At 47.2% G+C, this 21,062-nt stretch overlaps 1 long non-coding RNA gene across 1 annotated transcript in view; it reads right to left on the bottom strand.

Moving 5' to 3' along the window:
* Window positions 1-5,532, bottom strand: part of LOC116482378 (uncharacterized) — a 61,977-nt gene extending 56,445 nt beyond the window's left edge. Inside the window, exon 1 of the long non-coding RNA XR_004251851.1 lies at window positions 4,923-5,532. This is a non-coding gene — a long non-coding RNA (uncharacterized LOC116482378). The remainder of the gene's footprint in view (window positions 1-4,922) is intronic.
* Window positions 5,533-21,062: the final 15,530 nt, after the last annotated feature.

The raw sequence follows: 21,062 nt of genomic DNA, 5'->3' as shown, positions 1-21,062 counted from the left end.
GCTTTATCTCTATTCTTAATACATCTCTTCTGCTGCTTCTGTCTGCTTCTGAGGTTTCAACCTAAGCCCGATTTGGGCTGCAAATCCAGGTAAGAACCACTAAGGCCCTCTGGGAATTTGACTAGTTCCAAAAGGGGTCCGGGGAAATGAGCTGTGTCCTCCCCAAACTTCCCTCCCTCCAAGTTCTCTTAAAGCAGGATGGCCCACGTCGAAGGATGCAAAATAAAAGCAAAATAATGCCACACCCATTGCCTACAAGGGGCAGGGCCCAGGGAGGAAGGAAAGAAGATGCTGTTAGGTCTCTAGTCCTGACTGTCTGCTGTGAGTGTCCCATAGAATGTCTCATTCTAACCATCCTAAGGTCAGGGCCAAGGTCCCCATCCTATAGATTCAGGGTGTCTGGGCTGGGATCCAAGCCAAGTATCCTTCTTCCGAAGATCACATGAAGATTCACCCCAAGCCCTGGTGTTACAGCAGCCTTCTTCTACATCCACAGTCTGTGCAGAGCCACTCAGTTTAAGTTCAGTTCAACATAATTACAGTTTAAGTTCAGTTCAACATAATTACAGCGGCAGTTCTCAAACTTTCGGGGGCATCAGAATCACCTGAAGGGCTTGGTGCAACACCCGTTGCTCCTCGCCCCGCAGTTTCTGATTCTGGGTCTGGGTAGGGCCTGGGATTCTGCATTGCTAACACGTTTCCAGGCAATGGTGAAAGGTCAGTCCAGGCTCCAGAGTTTGAGACCCATCACTTCGTGTAAACATGGGATGGTATCAGATATGAGCCAACTCCTGGTGTCTACGCCCTCAAATGATGGATGGAAAAGACCAGGAGATGGAGGGGCCCTCCTTCCTCAGCCCCCCTCCACCCACACACAGATGGCTTTCATGACCTCCCCTTTGCTAGCTACCTCTGCCAAGCGGTGGCCGGAGTGCTGCTGTCACCCACACCCTCCATCCTTCCTGTGCCCAGAGTCCATTTCTCCACTTCCCTCTGTTCACAGTTAATTCATGTGGAGGGAACATCCCTGAGCTTGTGTTCACATGAGCAGACACACCCACAGGGGCCGCCATTTCTTTTCCCACCTTTCCCTGTTTACCTTGTCCTTCCCTTTTGGATTTGTTTTGCTACACGTTGTGTTATGAGCTGGACTGTGTTCCCCTCAAAACTCATCTCTTGGCCTAGCACGGTGGCTCACGCCTATAATCCCAACACTTTGGGAGGCCGAGGTGGGTGAATCACCTGAGGTTAGAAGTTCAAGACTAGCCTGGCCGACATAGTGAAACCCCATCTCTACTAAAAGTACAAAAATTAGTCGAGTGGTAGTGGCACATGCCTGTAATCCCAGCTACTCAGGAGGCTAAGGCAGGAGAATCACTTGAACCCAGGCGGCAGAGATTGTGGTGAACCGAGATCACGCCACTGCACTCCAGTCTGGGTGACAGAGTGAGACTCTGTCTCAAAAAAACAAAAACGAAAACTCCTGTCTTGAAGCTCTATCCCCCAGTAGCTCAGACTGTGACTGTATTTGGAGATGGGGCCTTTAAAGATGTGATTAAGGTTAAATGTGACTGTCCCAGGGCCAGAAGTCTCTTATATGGCTAGAGGCTTTTCAGAAATGATGGGCTTAAGGATTTTTTTTTTTTTTGAGACAGAGTCTTGCACTCTCACCCAGGCCAGAGTGCAGTAGCATGATCTCAGCTCACTGCAGCCTCTGCCTCCTGGGTTCAAGCGATTCTCCCACCTCAGCCTCCCGAGTAGCTGGGATTACAGGTGCCCACCATCATGCCCAGCTAACTTTTATATTTTTAGTAGAGATGGGGTTTCACCATGTTGGCCAGGCTGCTCTTGAACTCCTGACCTCAGATGAACCACCCCTCGGCTTCCCAAAGTGCTGGGATTATAGGCATGAGCCACCTCACCAGGCTCGGTTTAAGGATTTCTCAGATGAAGAGATTGTCCTGGTATGTCCTAAATGCAATGACAAGAGGCCTTAAAGAAGAACACAGACGAAGATATGCTACAGCAGCAGAAGGGCTGTTACCAAGGAGCAAGATGCTACATGGTTGCTTTAAAGACGGAGGGAGGGGCCATGGGCCAGGGAATGCTGGCAGCCACCAGGGGCCAGAAAAGACAAGAACAGATTCTCCCCTAGACCCTCCAGAGCGGCACAGCCCTGCCAATGCCTTGACTTTAACCCAGCAACACTAACTTCGGATTTCCGCCCTCCAGCCCCATAACAGAATGAAGTCGTGTTGTTTGAAGGCATCGGATTTGTGGTCATTTGCTATGACAGCCACAGCAAACTCCTACAGACAGAAGAGAAAAGACTTAAACCCAGGCCGTCTGTCTTCAGAACCTGTACTTATTAATAAAGATTTTACCGTTTAAAACATTCTTAATGAGGCAAAGCTTCATTAAGTGAAATTCACAATATGATTTGACAAATTTAAGCCCTGTGTAGCGCCACCTGAATCAAGATACAGAACAGATCATTTCCCCAAGAAAATTCCCCACTGCCCCTTTCTAGTGGATCCAGTCCCAAGACAGCCACTGTCCTGATTCCCATCACCACCCATCAGTTCTACCTGCTCTTGAATATCATATAAATAAAATAGTACATTGCTCCCTTTCTCCTCTTCTCCTACTCATGGTTTGAATATTCCACAGATTGCTATCATTTGCCTGTGGGCTAACTCTTGGGTTCCAGTTTTTGGCTACGACGCATCAACCTGCTGTAAACACTCTTGGGCAGGTCTTTCGGTGCACGTAAGTTTTCATTTCTCTTGGGCAAACCCTTCCTCGGAGTGGAATTTCTGGGTCATGGGAGTGGTGTGTGTTTCATTTTACATGAAACTGCCATGCTGGTCTTCCTAAGTGCCTACCATTTGACGGTGCCCCCACAGTGAGGGGTCTCCCCTAGCTTCATGTCCTCCATAGCACTCACTGTCGGGCCCCTGCACTCTTGACCACTGTACACAATGAGGTCTAAGCTTTCACAGAGTTTGCTGCAAGGTTGAAATGAGGCAACCTCCAAAAGGCAAAGCTCCAGGCACGCACCTGCTTCATGCGCTGGAATATTCCTTTCTATTCCTTTTACTAAATAAATGGAGTTCATTCCTCTGAAAAATAAGCAGCTTTGGACCATAGAGCCACCCAATGACATTTTTGTAAATCATATTTCTTTTGAAACCTTGCTGAAATATTTGAGCCACTACTTACATTCTCTTACTACCCAATTAAAATGCATGGTCTCCAGGTCCCGTCCTCCAAACTCTGCTTAGCACACACGGACCTTTGTTTACATGCATCTCAACAGCTGTGTTTGGCGACAGCGCTTCTTTCCACGGAACCAAAGGTGAGACGCAGACCGCTCCTGAAAGACTGTTTGGAAAAAAAACAGCTCCAAACACTCTCTCTCTCTCCTCCCTCTGTCTCTCTTTGTCTCTGTCTCTGTCTCTCTCTCTCCAATGTCAGGTTCACAGAAATCGATGACCACCCTCTTCCTATTGGAAGCACATCTAAGTATGTGGACATTCACAGGCGTCTGCATACTCTCAGCCCAGTGAGGTCACCAACACCATGTGTCCCGAGCCTTAGCACCAATTCACACCCACTTACAGCTCCCTCTTCCTCTAGAGGCACCACTTGGGCTGAACCTGTGTTTGGCCTTTTTTATTTGAGCACTGTAGTTTTATCCTGGGTAGGTATTCCTAAAAACACACTCTTTAGTATTAGTTTTTTCATATTTTTATAAAAGGTTACCATGGTGCATGCCATTTTCTGGGATTCATGTTTTCAACTCTACGTTAGGGCTCGCAGTGTCCAAGACCCCTCTAGTCCTTGGACCACAGAGGTAACCGAGCCTCAGAGAAGGGCAAGCTCCTCCCCACAGCACAGCCATAACCCATCACATAGCAACCAACATATTAGCATAGAACGATCATTTCTTAGAAGCTGTGGGAGGAACTTCCACCCCCCACATCATTTCTCTGTCTTGTCTCAACCTCAGGTATCAAGGTTGTTTTGTTCTATATTTCACAGATGAGGAAGCAGGGACTCAAGGCAGGTGAATTTAACTCTGGTCATACGGCTGGCAGAGCAGGCCCTGAACTTGGGCTTGTCTGACCTGCTGCAGGAGCCCACGTCAGCCTGACTCTCCCACCTGGACACGAGTTCCCAAGGCACGTGTGGCATCAGAGGTCCTGCCAGTCAGAGCGTCGGATCTGTGCTTCCCCCATCAAGCTGGTGTCGCGGGAGGAAGGAAAGGGCAAACCCCTCTTCCTGGGAGCAGAGGTCAGGTCAGCCTGAGGCAGCAGGAATTTTAGCAAACCCAGATTTTCTCATGTCTGGACAGCACCTTGTAGCACCCACTCTGATGGTGCCAAGGCTCAGGCCGAAGCCAGTCCCATGAGTGTGGCCAGGGCTCTGCACCCATGGCAATCTCAGGCATGAAATATGCATAGCTGTGTGTGGTCAATGTGGCCTGTCCTGGGATGTCAGGGCTCTGCACACGTGCACACACACACAGTCACACACACACACTCACTTAACATGATGTATCTCTTTGAATCCTCACAACAACCTTTGCTATGAATTGGTGATTCCAAACCACCCCATTGTACAGATGAGTGCACTGAGGCTCTGTGGGCTAAAGTCTCCTATCTGAACAATCAGCTCATGACGGCAGAGCTGACATTCCTCTCCCGTGAAGAAACCACAGGCTTCTCACACCAACCCCAAGACAGGAACATCAAGGACACACCTCAAGCCTACACAGGTCCCAAGACTCTCTTCCAATCGCCATGCATTTCTGTCTATTTGTCAGGGAGTTGGTCTTTACTGTCTTCATCAAAGGTAAGGAGGTAAGGGTAAGAGGTCACTGTTGCATGTAAATACATTTGGAAGAGCCTCCCATCCACCTTATTGCAAAATAGAGACTGTGGGAGGGAACGGGCCTCTGCAGTCTCCCCGTTGCCTTTGCTCATGTGAGCAGAGGCTCCCCTCTCTCCAGGTAGACACAGGTGTTCATCAGGGCTCAGGGATACTTCAAGGAGCACAGGCAGGCTCTTGTATCCTCTTCTGGGTGCTTGGTGCAGGGCACAGCCTGTGCAACTGTGCATAGCAGCCCTGCGATGAAAGAGGAGACCAGCCTTGGGTGCTGTGGGCTGGAAGCAGCTTTTGCTCTGTCTGGTTTTGCCAAATCTGGTGCCAGGCTCAGAGCAGGGAGAGACACAGTCAGCCTACTTCCAGCAGTGGAAGCACATCTGTCCAAAGAGAAACATGCCTTTTCCTAGCACAACCAGCAGCACCAGAAGCACCTCTCCTAAACTGTCTGTCAACCGTCTCTGTTCTCTCTCTCTCCCTCCTCCCTTCTTCCCCCTCCATCTATCTCTGTGACTTTGTCTCTCTCCATCCCTCTCCCCTTCTCTGTCTCTGTCTCCGTGTCTTTGTCTCTCTCTCTCTATCACTCTCTGTGTCAGTGTCTCCCTCTGGGTCTCTGGGTCTCTGTCCCTCCCCAGGAGGTTCTATTTAGATTTGTTGTGACAAATCGATGTCACATTCACATAGATGGCATTTTAAAACCACGGAGGTCTTCAGAGCCAGAGCTTCATTCACACTGCAGTCCAGGGACACTGTTGCCATGGTAACATGACTCTCCACTTCCTGCCTCACCCGGGCTCCTGCATTCAGCATCACCTTCATCTCTCTCAGCAACACCACAGATGATTAAATAAAGCACTTTAATTAACTCGGCTTTGGTGTGGGGGTCTTCATCATTGCTGCTGGGAACAAGCGTTTGTAAACCCTTGGGGCTACATGTGCCCCTCTCCGAGGCAGTTTGTGAGCCCGCACTGGCCATTTCTCACAATTTGGGCCATAGGAAATTTATATCCAAGTAGCACTTGATGAGATTCTAAAGTAACAGTCACAAGCCACCTCCTTCGCAAGGTGTGAGCTTCCTTCATCTGCAGAGACACATTAACTTCATGTAAATTATAATGTCTTTGAGATTAAAGTGTCTTAGTCTGTTCAGGCTGCTATCACAAAATACCATCAAGTAGGTGACTTACGAACAACAGAAATGTATTTTCTGCAGTTCTAGAAGCTGGAAGTCTGAGATTAAGGCGCTGGCGGAGTCAGCTCTGGTGAGGGAGGCTTCCTCTCCAATGGCCTCTGCTCACCCTAACTTCACATGGGAAGGGGTGAGGGGTCTCTTTGGAGTCTCTTTCATGGGATCACTAATCCCGGTCGTGAGAGTTCTCCCCTCACCACCTAGTCATCTCTGAAAGGCTGCACCTCCTAATACCATCATCCTGGGGGTGTGGATTTCAGCATATGAGTTTTATGGGGACATAGATGTTCAGATCATTGCAAAAATCAACGCATTATTAGGCATGGCCAGGGAGAATCGACTGTGGATCTTTTAGCTAAAGGGGCTCTGGTGCTGGGGTGACAGGCCTGCCTTCCTGGTTTTCACTCTAGAAGCAGGCAGGATGGAGAAGGAAAGAAGGAAGGGGGAGGGAATGACGCAGGCGGGGGCCTCTAAACCTGGATCCAGGAACTTAAAGGGTAAAAATTACATTTTTATTTTCACTAGGCTTTAACTGAAATGTATCATTTCCTTTCAAAAGGTACCTAGGCAACAGCCACAGTGGCATGTTAGCATCCTTGTGACTTTGACACCAGTAAAAATCACTGGATCATCTCATTCCATGTTGTGCCTGTCCACCACTTATGCCCACCACTGCTTCAAAATTCCCAGGTCATTAGTACCACCTCCAAGGCTTGTTATAGATCTGGTTATGGTGTATTAATAGCACATATGTTGCTACCTCATTCATTGTTTTATAATGGTATCTTAATATAAGTGGTTTCCTTTATAACCTGTGTGTTTTATTTTGTGCATTCAAAAATCTGATTCTGAAAAGTGGCCCACCGGTTTCACAGACTGCCAAAGAGGTCCAAGGGCATAAATGGCTCCAGAAAAAATATCTAGTATTATTAATATGGTCCATTATTATTGGTGTTTTTGCCATTCATTGGTGTTAGTCATTGGCCCCTCAATAAAAAGGATATGTATCTATATCAATAAATCAGATAGATACAAAATTCTGAAGATATTTATAGAAGATATAGATATACAGGTATCTATATCTACCTGTAGATATGGATAATTTGTTTGCCAAGAAAATTGAGGATTTCAACATTTATTTATCTCTATTTTTTTTCCATTGAAGTCCTCAAAAGTGATGCCAATATGACATGCGGAAGTGAGAACTTAGGAAGCTGGACTGGGATTTCTAGTGGGAAAAAGTATATTTTAAAAATTAAGGGCCGGGCGTGGTGGCTCATGCCTGTAATCCCAGCACTTTGGGAGGCCGGGGGATAGATTCACCAGAGGTTGGGAGCTCGAGACCAGTCTGGCCAACATGGAGAAACCCTGTCTCTACTAAAAATACAAAATTAGCCAGGCACAGTGGTGCATGCCTGTAATCCCAGCTACTCAGGAGGTTGACGCAGGAGAATCGCTTGAACCCGGGAGGCAGAGGTTGCAGTGAGCCGAGATTGCGCCATTGCACTCCAGCCTGGGCAACAAGAGTTAGACTCTGTCTCAAAAATAAAAATAAAAATAAAAAAAATAATAATAAGACCCAAGGCATGAGAGAGCTAATACAAGGCTCATTACAGACCACAGAAGCCATTATGCCTGTTACTTAAAATCTAGGCCTGTTTCAATTCATTCTACCAAAGTAGACACTGAAGCAGGAATACCACTCTAACATAAACGGACACACACAAAGGCCCAGAACCAGTGCCAAAAGTTTTGCACCCATTAATTCATTCCATCATTTGTTTTATTTTATTTGACAAATGTGTAGATAGTACTTACCATGTGCCAGGCACTAGTCTAAGTGCTTCAAAAGCATTATCTTATATAACGCTTTGATATGGTTTGGGTCTGTGTCCCCACCCAAAGCTCATCTCGAATTGTCATCCCCATAATCCCCACGTGTTGAGGGTGGGACCTGGTGGGAGGTGATTTGATCATGGGGGTGGCTTTTCCCAGTGCTGTTCTCATGATAGTGAGTTCTCACAAGATCTGATGGCTTTATAAGTGTTTGACAGTTCCTCCTCTGCGCACATTCTCTTTCCTGCCGCCATGTAAGACATGCCTCTTTGCCTTCCGCCATGATTGTAGGTTTCCTGAGGCCTTCCCAGCCATGCAAAACTGTGTCAATTAAACCTTTTTCCTTTATAAATTACCCAGTCTCAGGTATTTCTTTACAGCAGTGTGAGAATGGGCTAATACAACCTTATAACAATACCAAGAGGTAGGTACTACTATTGTTGCAGATTTTCAGATGAAGAACTGAGGCACAGAGGGTATAGAAACTTGCAAGAAGTTCCTACAGCAAGTAATTGGTGGAGCCAGCATTCAGCCCCCAAGCCCACCCACCATAGGTATTTTGGGAGGCTTGTCACACTGGCCTTCCTGCTTCTGGCTCCCCCTAAAATTCAACAGCTAATGGTAGGATTCAAACCTAGGTGATCTGAATGAGGGCACTGATATGGTTTAGCTCTGTGTCCCCACCCAAATCTCATCTTGTAGCTCCCATAATTCCCACATGGTGGGAGATAATTGAATGATGGGGGCAGTTTCCCCCATACTGTTCTGATGGTAGTGAATAAGCCTCACAAGATCTGATGGTTCTATAAGGGGTTTCCACTTTTGCTTCTCTCTCTTTGCCTGCTGCCCTCCATGTAAGACATGACTTTCTCCTCCTTGCCTTTCACTATGATTGTGAGGCCTCCCCAGCCTCATGGAACTGTAAGTCCATTAAACCTCTTTCTTATGTAAATTGCCTAGTCTTCGGTGAAGTCTTTATCAGCAGCATGAAAACGGACTAACACAGGCATGAACCCTATCCCAGAGTTCAAGGAGATCGGTGAGATCCTGCCCTGAGCTCCTCGGAAACCCTCTGTGTGCCTCACCACCCATCCATTAACGCGAGGCAAAGAGGAAACTCACTTTCCTAACTTTGCTTATTTTTCTTCCTTCAAAGGACAGCTCTTGTGCGGATCCCAAATCAACATCAGATGAAAGTACAGGAACAGCATCTAATCAGCCATCTTGACTCAGGTGGCTACTTAAGAGCCACCTGCCCCGACCAGTCCTTCATTTGCAAGCAAGGCTGCTGCTCAGCATTCTCGCCCACTCGGTGGTTAGTTCTGAGAGCCACATGTTGACCAGTGAGCCCATCTGCACAGCCCCTTGGAATTGGGTCTAAGCCATCACTTCATTCTGATGATGGAAAAGCAGGAATGTGGAGTCCGAGTGACTTAGCCCTGGCTCAGCAAGATCTGAATTCAACTCAATCCTCAATGCTTCCTTCTCCCAAGAAAAGCCTATGGTACTCCTTTCTAAAAAATCATTCCTGCTATGAACTGACATACAATAAAATGCATCCATTTTTATTTGCATAACCCAACGAGCTTTGACAAAAGTAAACACACATGACCATCACAACAATATAGAATTATCCCGTTACCCCAAAAAGTTTTCTACATGCCTTTGCAATCATTCCCACTCCTGGCCCAAAGCAACATGGGAGATTTGACTTGCCTTTTCTAGAACTTTGTATAAATAGAATCAGATAAAACTTCGTAGACATGGAAGCTAGAGACAACGCTGTCTGCGCATTGACTGTCTGCTGTGCTCCAGGGAGGTTGGGAGGATATTTACATCAATGCCGTTTGAAGGCGTTTCTCCACCCTAACTAGGTGCACGTCTCATGAGCTACCTGTGAGAGTCTCGTTGACACAGGAATGACAAGATAACGTGCTTTTAGTCCTCCATGCACTGAGAACCCAGCACAGCCTTCCACACACAGCTTCCCCCACCTACATACACTTGTCCCTTAGCAGTCTGGTTGCTAGGAAACATTCACTCTATTTCATCTTTACACATAACATGCCGTATTTCCCTAAGCCCCCAGAGTGGGCTCTTGTCACTTCCGTTTCATTTCTCCCTACTCAGCCCACATCTCTCCCAGGGCTCCCCGTAAAGCACATTCCCACTAGAGGAGCAAAAGCTGGTGGTTCCTCTTGTTTCCTTTTAGGTGAGCATGAATGAAACGCGCGGGGGCTGCTGTGGGAGGGAAGAATCTCACAGAACATCTTGGTTTAGAGCATAGGCAGGCATGCACTGAGCCCTGGGTCGCCCACTCTCGGATGAGAGAGGCTTGTCTTTCTGAGCCTGGCTTCCCCCATTAAAAAACCCAGGCTAAAAGTGGTCCCCATCTCCAAGAACTGTGAGGGGACCATCACTCCCATGCCTTGCATGGAGCATGGGTGCCCAGTCAGGATTTACTGCTGTCAACGCCCGCCTCACCATGCCCACGTGTGCTATCAATAAAGGTCAATGCAAAGGATCTGCCCTTGTCAAGCTCAACTCAGGGGTCCCTTTATAAAATCATCATGCTGGTCTCGTGTGGTGGCTCAGGCCTCTCATCCCAGTACTCTGGGAGGCCGAGGTGGGAGGATTACTAGAGCCCAAAAGTTTGAGACCAGCCTGGGCAAAAAAAATGACACCCTTTCTCTACAGAAAAAAAAAAAAAAAGCCGGGTGTGGTGGTGCACACCTGTGGTCCCAGCCACTTGAAGGGCTGAGGTGGAAGGATCACTTGAACCTGGTAGATGGAGGCTGCAGTGAGCTGTGATTATGCACTTGCACTCCAGCCTAGGCAATAGAGCAAGACTCTGTCTCTAATAAAAATTAAAAATAAAAATAAATTAAATTAAAGCATCATGCTCAGAAAAATAACACCATGTCTTTTGTTTCAGACTTTGGTAGGCAGAATAGTCCCCAAAGATGTCCACGTCCTAATCCCGGAACCCATGAATACGCTTTGTTACACAGCAAAAAAGACTCTGCCAAAGTGATGAAGGCAATTTCTTCATCTCCCTTTTGAAAGGGCGATCGTCTGGGATTCACCAGAGGGGCCCCAGGAGCTCGGGATGGCTCCCAGCTCTGACAGCAAGGAAGGAAACAGGGTCTCAGCCATGTAGCCACAGGGAACTGGAGGCTGGCAATGGCCTGGAATGGTTTAGAAGTAGATTCCTGGAGGCTCCTGATGAAAGCCCAGCTGGTCAACCCCAGGGTGGTGGTCTGTGAGAGCCACAGGAGAAACCAGCTGAGCAGGCCTTTGGGCCTACAGGCCTGTGTGACAGGACAGTGGTGGGAGGGAGCCATCCACCTCTGCCCACCGCTCCCTGTGGCTCCAGCCACTCGGGGTCCCACTTGCACACCCTCTGCAAAGGCCCTCGCAGCCTGCCCATGTCTCCGCCTCCTCCTCAAGGTCTCCCCTCCCGCCCGCTCCTCCAGCAGATGGGCCCCTGGCTTTGCACTACTCCTCTTTTCCCCTCCTCGGGACTTTTATTTATTTTTATTCCAGTACCACCTCTCAGTGAGACCCACTGTCACCCCATCAGCGCCCTCTCCACCCTCCCCTGCTTTACTTCTCCTTATCATCCAGCATGCATCTATTCACTGATATATTATTTATCGCCTGGCTTTTCTACTAGGCAAATGATTCTCAACTGGCGGTGACATCGCCCCTCACTTCTCCCGGGGGACAGTGGGCAGTGCCTGAGGTCATTTTTGATTGTCACAATTGGAGGAGGCCCCTGGCATCTGGTGAGTGGAGGCCAGGGATGCTGCTTAACATCCTTCAATGCACAGGAAGGCACGATCCAGCCCAAAACGCCGGCAGTGCCTTGGTGGAAATGTCACCTCGTATACCATCAACTCTGTGAGAGCGGGGATTTGTTTGTCACGACTGCGTCCTGGTGCCCGGACCAGAGCCTGCACATCACGGTGCTCCGTGGATGGGTTTGAAGGAGCAGACCTGGACCAGAGTGTACTCTAGGCCACAGTCAGTGCCGGCCCACTCAGAACTGGCCACTCAGCGATTACCCATCTCCCTCACTTTCTTTCCCAGAGTCGGAAACTTGGAACCACTTTCAACTTTTCCTCGTCTGCTTCCCCTCTAGGTTCCACAGGGCGGCCTCGCTGCTGGGCAGGGGCCTCCGAGATCCTCCATCCTCCTCTGCCCAACTCTGTCCTCCCAGCGAGGAATCTTCTGCGGAACATGGTGGGATCTCATTGTCCCTGCTGCAGGAAGTGGAGCAAAGAAACCGAGGTAGGGGGCCAGGTTCAGTGGCTCATGCCTGTAATCCCAGCACTTCGGGAGGCCGAGGTGGGCGGATCACCTGAGGTTAGAAGTTCAAGACCAGCCTGGCCAACATGGTGAAACCCCATCTCTACTAAAAATACAAAAATTAGCCGGGGTGGTGGCACGTGCCTGTAATCCCAGCTACCTGGGAGGCTGAGGCAGGAGAATCACTTGAATCTGGGAGGCGGAGGTTGCAGTGAACCAAAATCGCACCACCGCACTCCAGTCTGGGCGACAGAGTGAGACTGTCTCAAAAAAAAAAAAAGAAAGAAAGAAACCGAGGCAGGGCCATTTCTCTCCCTTCCTGCAATTCGCTCTGTTTCCTTCCCTGGCTTACCTGATGTTCATCAACATTCGAGAATTCTGCACTGAAGGAATCCCATGCAAGTCTGTCTCACAGTGGGAGAGCAAGGCCCCCATTTTATTCACGCGGGCTCTGGGATGACCAGGGTCAGCATAGCATGATTTACACACGCTGCTTGAACCACATCAGTGAATGGAACAGCCCCGGAGTCATTGTAAACAAACCCAGATTCGCTGGACGCCCGCTGAGCTGAAAACCGCAGGAAGAGGAGAGAAGACAAGCAAACCTCTTTCTCAAATGAGACTTCCTCCCAGAACCTAATGTTCTGGAAAAATCTTCCTAATTACTCATTAATTGGTATATTATCGGCACTTTGTGCCAAGGATTAAGTGGGTAATTCCCATTATTTCTAGAGAGCAAGGTAATGCATCCGCTCAGCCAGGCAGAGTGTGCACAGCTCTGGAACTGTCACCACTGAGGCCTGCGGGCAGCCCCGTCCACCAGCCCAGTCCTCAGCCCTGCAGAAACGCTGGCTCCAGCGTTGAAGCCAACTCCTGAGACTTGCATTTTTCCAACAATGTGAAAAAACATTTCGTCCTTCAGCCTGATTTTCATTTCTCACTTCTTGGGTATACATTTTTTGAAAATGGATTTTCCTCTTAAAGAATAATTTATTGTGTAAGTCAGTCTAATTCTCCTGCTCCGGAACTTCGTGTTTGGAACCTCTTGGTCATTCAAGTGAGAACACTGGGATAATTTTAGCATTGCTAATTGGCTCGATAAAGAAATGTATTTTAAACAACTATGATTCAGCACTTAATCATAGCATTTGATGATATTGTCGTTACAAAAACCTCTATTCTCCATCAAAAATAATTAAACCATCTTAAAGTTTGACCATCCTATATTGGTCTAAACTTTCTATGTTTCTATATTACTCAAACGTTTATGGACAAGAGAACTGTGGTGCATAAAGAGAGAGAGGAAGAGAGATGGAGAAGGAGGGAGAAGAGAGCATGCACCCTGGAACCTGGGTTTAAGTCCCAGCTCTTCCATCTGCCGACTATGTCTGCAGAACAGTCCTCACCCTCTGAGACCATTTCTTCTTCTCTGTGGGAAGGATCTGCTGGGACCACAAGGTATCAGGACAGCCCTGTCCCCAGGGGTAGGGAAGAATGACCTCAGAAGGAAACGAGAAGGAAGGGGCGCTGGGATAAGGCAGGGGTCTAGTAGGATGTACCAAGCACTCCTGTAGGGCAGGAGCCCCAGGGACATATGTGGAAGCACATATATCTTGGGGAATACGTGGAAGCGCATATACGACAAATGACCCTCTCCTTCCTGGGTGTCTGCACCATGGGACATGCTCTCGGAGGCAGCTTGCCAGAAGGGCCACCAGTCTCCAGTCACTATTCAGGCAGCCCTCTACTTTAGCCCCCAAAACTTTTATTTTTTATTTATTTATTTATTTATTTTTTGGACCGAGTCTTGCTCTGTCGCCCAGGCTGGAGTGCAGTGGCGCAATCTTGGCTCACTGCAAGCTCCGCCTCCTGGGTTCACACCATTCTCCTGCCTCAGCCTCCTGAGTAGCTGGGACTACAGGCACCCGCCACCACGCCCGGCTAATTTTTTTGTATTTTTAGTAGAGACAGGGTTTCATCGTGTTAGCCAGGATGGTCTCGATCTCCTGACCTCATGATCCGCCTGCCTCGGCCTCCCAAAGTGCTGGGATTACAGGCGTGAGCCACCGCGCCCGGCCCTCCCCCAAAACTTTTAAAAGGTAAAAGTCTGAAAGTCCAAGAATGAATTTACCTATTTTACCAGTTAGGATTGGGTTGACTGCAAGTATCATAGACACCAAATCACAGCGGCTTAAACAATGCGGGACTGGGTTTGGTTTCCTTTTCCCTGCAAAGTGTGGCAGAAATGACCCAGCTCCTCTTCACCGAGCCTGCAGGACCTGGCTTCTTCATTCTTCCACTTGGCCACCTCTAAGGTGAGGGCCTTGTCTCATGGTCCGAGATGGCACCCAGCCACCACATCTGCATCCACATCTATGATGGGATTTGTTGTTGTCACCTCATTGGCCAGAACCAGCCACATGTCTTCACCTGGTTTCAGGGGAAGCAGGGAAACATAGTGATCTCTTCTAGGCAGTCATGTGCGCAGCCAAAAATTCCACTCTACGGAAGAAGATTTGGGGGAAATATAGCAAATTCTGCCTCTCACATTAGGGTGCAGGGAAGTGGTACTTTTGTTTCCAGAAAACAAAAATACCCGTAATGATGGTTTCATAAGTGCTGGCAACTCAGTAGGAAGGGAAGAGCAGCAGGAGAGCCTGGCCAAGGGAGGTTGGTGCTGGTGTCACCTCCCTCCTTCTCTCCTTTCTGGTAGCCAGTGCATCTCCCCACACCTCTGGAGAGGCCAAGACAGGCAGATGGGCAGCCATGTCCCCTCTACATGGACGCATTGGGTGCCTATAGCCAGGCTCGAGCAAAAGAGTCTGTCTTCTCCATTTCCCACAATGCAAGCCTTGCGGGGCTTCATCTCCAGTCCCTCCCCCTCAACAAGCTCCCTCTGCAAGCCCTGTACCCTGAAGAGTGTCCACGGCATTTAGGGCTGCACAGGTCATCGCTTCTCGGCCTTTTGGCTAAGATCAAGTGTAGGGCTGCACAGGTCTTTGTTGAGGGAGCTGCCTTGGGCACCGTAGGAGGCTGAGTAGCGTCGCTGTCCTCTACCTACAAGATGCCAGGAGCATCCCTCCGTGTGACAACCAAAACTGTCTCCAGAAGGTGCCAAATGTCCCCTGGGGGGTAAAATTACACACCCACCCTCCCCCAATGAGACTCACTGCCACAAACCCAGGACCAGCTATGTCTCTATCTCCAGGTGAAGCACTGATTTCCATAAGACACAAAGAAAGGAGGCAGGGCTGGAAACTCCTCTATCTGCAGTAGGGATGGTGTTTGTTGATGAAGGGGCACAGGATCTCAAAAGAAAAGGTGGGAAACTGGGGAGAGAGAGAGGCAGATAACAGAGGGAGTGCCACTAGAGACATGCTCGTTTGGAGACCTCGGACTAGAGCCATGGCTGCCGTGAGATGCAGGTGGCACAGGCGACACACCACTCGCAGCACTTCCCACGTTTTATTATAATCTCATGTCTTCAGTACCTTCTGCCTCTACAATTATGAGCTCCTCAAGGGCAGGTCTGGGTCTAGGTCACTGCTGCATCCCCAGTGCTAGGCAAGTACTTGACCCTTCACTGGTGCTTAATAAATATTTGATGAATCAATGAATGAATCAATGGGTGGATACTTATTTCCCCACTAAAGGGACTGTTTCATATCAAAAATATGTGGTTTAAACAACACCAGGCAGAAGGCACTCAACTATGTAACATTTCCATATGCCAGGCACTAATCTAAGAGCTTTGTATGAAGTAGCTTATTTCGTTCTCAAAGCAACCCAATGAGGTGGAGTACTATTGTTACCTCCACCTCCAGGAAGAAGAGTGAGACACAAAAGTTAAGTAACTTGCTCAAGGTCATATCGCTAGTAAGTGATAGAGCCAGGATAGAAGCCCATATCAACCATTTTACTCCCAGGTTACGCTGATTTTTCGATATTTACTCTGCAATACTGCCTTTTCGTCAAACAATAATACAATGCTGACATGTGTTGCCTGTCCTGCCTCCCTCCCTTCTACACAGGTCTCTCCAGTGGATGTCATGGCCATGTGATCCACTTCACCCACCCTAGAAGTGGGCAGTCACTCAGGCCTATGAAATTGTCCCACCCCAGTCCCACCCACACACACTGTGATTGGCCCAGAGCTGGCCCAGTCAGAATTATTTGGGGGAACTAAAATGGAGCTTAAGGTAAGAGGTCACACTTGGTCTGGAGGGCCTACTATGTAGTCACAGAAACTACTAGGGACCACCTTGAAGCCATATGAAGAAAATCTGTGAAACTGAAGTTAAGCAGAGGCAGCTACAGCTGAGACAGTCGTCTCGATGATGTCATCTGAGACTCTGGATCCGCTGGACCCAAAGCCCCTCCATCCCTTCTGCCTTCCCTTTTTTCTTAAGCCAGTCTGAGCTCAGTTTTTGTCACCTGCACCTGGATAAGTCCTGATCCAAACAAATATCTAGATAGTATTAGTTGACTCTATGAAGTCCTAGTATCTATGGACCAAAATTAATTTCTATTAATTGAGTGAGATGCTCTTTAATCCAGCATTTGCATCTCCTCAGCATAAACATGAAGAACAGAAACAAGGGCAGACCTTATTTCAAAATGGAATCTCAAGATATGTTTGGCTTCTGGGGAAAAAAAATGCCTTATTGACTTTAGCATGAAGGATGGGCTTCGTGGCATCTTCACCCCCAAGCATCAGTGCTCCATGCTTGTTCTGAACGACAGAACAGGGCCTCATCCACACCACTGATTCAACACAGAATGTATGGCTCATTTCCTTTGCTTCAGAGAAAGCATTTAGATGGTAAGATTGGTGAAACTCTCAATCACCTTTGCGTTTTCAACACCTTTGTAAGATCTAACTCAAAGCTGATAGCATACATGCTCAAGAAGTAGTATTGATTGATTGAAAGAGCATAGGTGACAGGTGTCAGATACATGAGATGGTTCTTTGATTTTGAACCATGTATTATTAACCATGAGTATCCAGTGAAAAGCTTCTGATTATAAGCAATTCTTAGTTTCACGTTTTAAGCTGGAGAATAATCGTTTTGTATTTATTATGAAAACTTGCTGTATATGAAACAACTCAAGTTACAGCAAAGAAAACTCAAAAAGTGCAAATGATCAAAAGCTTAGAGATAATGGAAGGGAAAACTTCTCATTGTAATCTAAAAATAATACCAGCAATTTTTAATCAGCTCATTTGTGTTCCAGAAATGCAGGATGATTCAGAAAGGTGAAGTGCTTAGGATCTCAGAAACATTTCTTTTTACCTTGGCTTTCTTTTTAAACACTTAATATGGTTTGCCTGTGTCCCCACCCAAATCTCATCTTGACTTGTATTTCCCATAATCCCCTCGTGGGAGGGACCCAGTAGGATGTAATTGAATCGTGGGGGTGGTTACCCCCATGCTGCTGTTCTCATAAGATCTGATGGTTTTATAAGGGGCTTTTTCTCCCTTTTCTCAGCACTTCTCCTTGCTGCTGCCATGTGAAGAAGAACATGTTTGCTTCCCCTTCCGCCATGATTGTAAGTTTCCTGAGGCCTCTCCAGCCCTGCAGAACTGAGTCAATTAAACCTCTTTCCTTTATAAATTACGCAGTCTTGGGTATGTCTTTATTAGCGGTGTGAGAACAGACTAACATAACACTCAAACACAGTCTCAGAGATATCATCCCAGTGTTTCAGCCTTTCTGTTTGCATTAAAGAGTGGATATTTTATCATAACATGCATATTATTTCTGATTCATAGAACAGGAATGGAGCAACCAAAAGCTTTGGTTAATGAAAAACTTCATTAGCAGGAGAAAAAACTTCCTAAGTACAGCAAGTTTCCAGATGTTTACCATCAAAGTAACCTAGACTCCACCTTGAAGCATGTAAATATACAGACTGTTCATTGTATATGTTGGCAATGGTTTAAAAAAAAATAAGATTTGGAAACATATCCTATTAAAATGTAATTGCCACTTTTATCATTTACTCAAATAACATATGAAAGGACTGGTACACATTCATCAAGGAAGTAGTCATTTTATTACAGTCAAGTGATGGGGTGATGTATTGTGCAACATGCCCTGCCTTCCTGGTTTATGGGACAGTTAGAGTACATTGCCCATGACTGTTATCTACACACAGCTGTAAAGAGCCCTTTAAAGACCATCCAGAAACATCAACTGGTTAAGTATCTCTATGTATAAGTTCATGTGTGTATATTTTTCAATTTCCTAATTATGTTTGTTTAAGAGAAACCCAGTTGAGTATCTTTAGACCCAAAAGTTGGATTTCAAATCTGAATCTAAAGTGAAATGAGAACTTTCCCCAGGGTTGAAACTTACATCCAGGGCAACTCCTAGAGATCCTATGAAGCCCTAAGAACCACAGATATTAGAGTCAGATTCACCTGATTTTTGATGGAGTGATTGATTCCCCTGTGCTCAGGACTGGGCTGAAGGCAGCATCCATTCCTAAATTCTGCTAGATTCTACAAGATGTTTTGTTTTTGTTTTTCTTCTTTTTACCATGAGGAAGTGGAGTCAGGTGCTGACCTTCAGGCCTTTGAACTTGCCTAGCTACCAGCATTTTTCAAACTTCAACACTGTGACCATCACCTGGGGAATCTCATGACAATGCAGACTCTGATTCAGTAGGCTGAGGGTGGGAGGAGGCAAAGGGAAATTCATCCCATCTGTCCACAGCCTTCCCATTGGAACCTAAGTCCCATATGCCTAGAAACTCCCTTGGCCAAAATTTCTCCGAAGATAAATAAAATGGCAAGAGCCAGGGGCGCTTGCCATTTTCATCTGCCAAATGAGGTTATAGAAGGCTCTGTTTTAGAAGGGCCACAGCCCAAAGAGGTCTAGGTGATGCTGAAAAATGACACGTGGCCGATTCCCAACGAAATGATAGAATTTCCCATCTAGCAAAGACACCAGAAAGCTGAACTCACCTTTCATCATTTTTAAAAAAGGAAAACGTCCTTGGGAAGGTTTTCTTCCCATGAAATCTTACTGCCTTCCCAGGGTATCACATATTTAAAGTAGAGCTGTGCTCATTGAAGGAGAGAGAGGACAGCGGTAGGTAAAACCTTTCTCCTGCCCTGTAGGGGCCTCTCCCCAGAATTCCTCAGGACCCACAGAGGAACGCTGAAATGCTTGGATTTAATACAATGCCCTATTTTCTTTAACTGAGGTGAACATAAAATTAAGCATTTTAAAAAGAAAGGTTCAGTACATTCACAACGTTGTGTGACCACCACCTCTATCTAGTTGCAAAACATTTTCATCAACCCCAATAAGCCCCAAACCCATTAAGCAATCAGTCTCCAGTCCCTCCTCCCTTTACCCCATGGCACCACCAGTTTGCTTCCTGTGGGTACATGTTTACCTATTCTAGTATTTCCTATCAATGGAATCGGACAATATGTGCCTTTTTAGATCTGTCTTCTTTCACTTAGCATGTTTTCAAGGTTCATCCACACTGTAGCACATATCAGGAGGTATTCCCTTTTATGGCTGAATAATAATCTATTGTAGGGAGATATTCATATCCCCATTGATGGACATTGGGGTTGTTTCCACCATCTTTTGGCTACTGTGAATTACTGTGTCTCTGAGCATTAGTGTTAAGCACTTGAGTTTTTTGTCTACAGTTCTTTTGGGTATGTACCTCCATGCTCCAAAGCTATAGATGAAGAACAAGGCCACAAAAGATCTAGTGACTTGGCTAGGCGTACTCAGCAAGCTCATGGCTATGCTGGACCCCAGGTCGAGTACCTGCTCCAGCTTCTACTGAATCCCAACATTCCATGAGAGCTTGGACTTGGCCCCACCTCTCCACTTATGGCAATGCCAGTTCCCTGGCTGGGAAAGCCCTCTCTGGTTTTCTTTCCCTTCCAAATCTTCCCACCTCAGATCTCAGCACTCTATCCTCCTTCCCTACTAGGTGTTCCCTGAACACCCACAGCCCTTCCACTTCATCCTCTAATTTCCAGTCTTATGAGAATCTAATTATAAATCCACATGGTACACAGTGTGTTTCACAGGTATCTTGCTGACTTGTGTTGATAGTAAGATCTTTGAGGACAAGAGCTTAGCAAATCTTTATGACAGATTAAATACATGGGCAGAGGCCTGCAGAGCCAGATGGGTGACTTCATCTGGTCTGCTGGCATCCACTTTGGCTGACATGACTGGCGATGTCACAGTTGCTACACAGTTGACATGATGACGGTGTCATTCAACAACACCAAAAGGTCTAAACAGGGCATTAGATCCCCTGGCTGGTGATGTTCACAGCAGCGAAGTCACCATGAATATGCAAAGACACAACAAGCCTTATCAACACCACCTTGCCCCAGCTGGAGCCACTAAATACGTGGACAGAGTCCTGGCCCAAGAGTATAGCCCAGGAGAGGAATGGACATCCCTCTCCCCACCTTTGAGTAGAAAATGACCAGTGAGCCTGGCACGATGGCTCATGCTTGTAATCCCAGAACTTTGGGAGGCCACAGTGGACGGTTCACCTGAGGTCAGGAGTTTGAGACCAGCCTGACCAACATGGTGAAACCCCATCTCTACTAAAAAATACAAAACTTAGCCAGGCATGGTGGCGGGTGCCTGCAATCCCAGCTACTCAGGCAGCTAAGGCAGGAAAATCGCTTCAACCTGGGAGGCAGAGGTTGCAGTCAGCCAAGATTGTGCCATTGCACTCCAGCCAGGGCAACAGAACGAGACTCCATCTCAGAAGAAAAGAAAATGACCAGTGAAGGCAACACCAAAGATATCAATGACCTCGTCAATTACAGGATCATGCTCG

This window comes from Hylobates moloch, unplaced genomic scaffold (genome assembly GCF_009828535.3).
Source record: "Hylobates moloch isolate HMO894 unplaced genomic scaffold, HMol_V3 SCAFFOLD_14, whole genome shotgun sequence".
In the NCBI taxonomy this organism is placed as follows: Eukaryota; Metazoa; Chordata; class Mammalia; order Primates; family Hylobatidae; genus Hylobates; species Hylobates moloch.
Note: the sequence above shows the minus strand (reverse complement) of the source record. Positions and strands in the feature narration are given on the sequence as shown.